Source organism: Macaca mulatta, chromosome 17 (assembly GCF_049350105.2).
Source record: "Macaca mulatta isolate MMU2019108-1 chromosome 17, T2T-MMU8v2.0, whole genome shotgun sequence".
Lineage (NCBI taxonomy): Eukaryota > Metazoa > Chordata > Mammalia > Primates > Cercopithecidae > Macaca > Macaca mulatta.
Window position 1 is genome coordinate 9,565,680 of NC_133422.1, and position 2,374 is coordinate 9,568,053.

The following is a 2,374-nucleotide window of genomic DNA, read 5'->3' on the forward strand; positions in this document are numbered from 1 at the left end:
AAACATATCTAAATATAGAAAGAGACAGTAAAAACATAATTCAGAAGATAAAAATGATTGGTGTACCTACATAGGGCACTTACCATAAATAGAACTTGGGGACTGGAAGTTTCTCTGAGTGAGTCAGCAAATAAGTGGTGAGGATGTAAAAGCCTAGGATATTATGAAACACTGTACATTTAGACTACACTAAATTTAATTTTAAAATAGAGTTGGCCGGGCTCAGTGGCTCATGCCTGTAATCCCAGCACTTTGGGAGGCCAAGGTGGCTAGATCATGAGGTCAGGAGATCGAGACTGTCCTGGCCAACATGGTGAAACCTGTCTCTACTAAAATACAAAAAATTAGCCTTGCGTGGTGGCACGTGCCTGTAGTCCCAGCTACCTGGGAGGCTGAGGCAGGGGAATTGCTTGAACCTGGGAGGCGGAAGTTGCAGTGAGCTGAGATCGTGCCACCGCACTCCAGCCTGGTGACAGAGCAAGACTTTGTCTAAAAAAAATACAGTAATCGTGCTACAACATTATTATGCTATGATGTCACTTGGTGATAGGAATTTTTCAGCTCCATTATTATCTTATGGAACCACTGTTTTACATACAGTTCATTGTTGACTAAAATGCCCTTATGTGATGTATGACTATATCTGGACATCTCTATTCAAAGCATTATTATTCATAATAGCCAAGAGGTAAAAGCGAGGAACCTCTTGAGTAAGATTCATAATTGCTCCAGGCCACCTCTGTCTTGCATAGACTACTTCTAGTCCACAGGAAGCACCCACAGTTCCCTGTCCCCTGCATCAGTGAAAGTGTGGTGCAGGCCAATACAGTTTTTCGCTTTGCTGCCTTAGGGGACTGCAGTCAGCCCTTCACCTGGAGAATTATTTTGGGGGGCAAGAATTAGAAACCCTTTACTGTGATCTCAAACTTCAGGGGACACATCTGTAGTTCTCCCTGTGGTCTCCTGAAGCTCTTCTCACCAGTTTGAGATGAGGGGAAAGGGCCCTTTTCCCTGCCCCCTGGGGCCATGAGAAGGAAACTGCCACAGCCCTCCAAGAACCCTCTCCAAAAAAGCCTCCCTCAATCCCAGCCTCTTCTACCCTCTGACTCTTAAGTGGCTGTTGCCCTCTGGCTTTTGAAACCAGCCCTTAACCGCTCCTTTGCAAGCCCTGCATATTCTGTTGCAGGACCCTACAGAATGGGAAAAGCATCACCACTTCTTTACTCTGACTCCTGGAACCTCAGGCTAGAATTGAGCCTTGTTTTGCATCTTGTTAATTTACATTCTCCTTACTCAGTCATCCCACTTTTTTCAGAATCTGTTTTATAGAAATAAAAGTACTGGTATACAAAAATATTTACAGAGACAATATTTGTAGTAACAACAACAAAAAGGACTGGGCGTGGTGGCTCACATCTGTAATCCCAGCACTTTGGGAGGCCAAGGCAGGCAGATCACTTGAGGTCAGGAGTTCAAGATCAGCCTGACCAATATAGTGAAACCCCATCTCTACTAAAAATACAAAAATTAGCCAGGTGCGGTGGTGAGTACCTGTAGTCCCAGCTACTCAGGAGACTGAGACAGAATTGCTTGAACCCAGGAGGCAGAAGTTGCACTGAGCCAAGATCATGCCACTGCACTCCAGCAACAGTGAGACTTCATCTCAAAGAAAGAAAGAAAGAAAACCTAACTCTCCATCTATAAAGGAATGGCAGATGTGCAATTAACCCATTGTATGTTCATACAATGGACTATTAGGCAGCTATTACACACAATCAGTTACACTATCTTCATTACCTGGAAGGATATTAATTATATACTGGTTGCAGAGAATAAAAGAAATTGCAGAATAATGGTGTTTGAAATGCTTGTTCCCCAGTGCTGTAAGGAAATAGCACTTGAACATAAATTTAATTTACTCGGCAAGGCCATTTTTATACTTTCTGCAGAAAGGGTACACTCACCAGCATTTTTGCCATGGTAGTACACTGAACAAAGGAGACAGGGTCATTTATAACCTGACGTGTCCACTTTACTGCTGTGTCCGGTTTCTATTGGCTGGAACAGGACCTCACATTCTGTATTTGTCCTGATTGGCTAGCAACTTAGAACTTTTTAAAGGAGGCAAAAGTAGAGGAGAACAAAGGAAAGAGGAAGTAACTTGTGGAAGACTGAGAAAGGTAAAAACACCTTCAAATAAGGAAGAGGAACAGGCTATGACCTAATGCTTGCTTGGACCAGTATAAGCATGCCAGGGCAAATATTGAAGCTAAATTGTGGGAGCTAAGAACATAAAGTACATTGATTTCTTTATCATGGCTAGCAGATATTTAAGAATGTTAGCACAGGTCTTTGAATAAATGTTGCTTCTAAG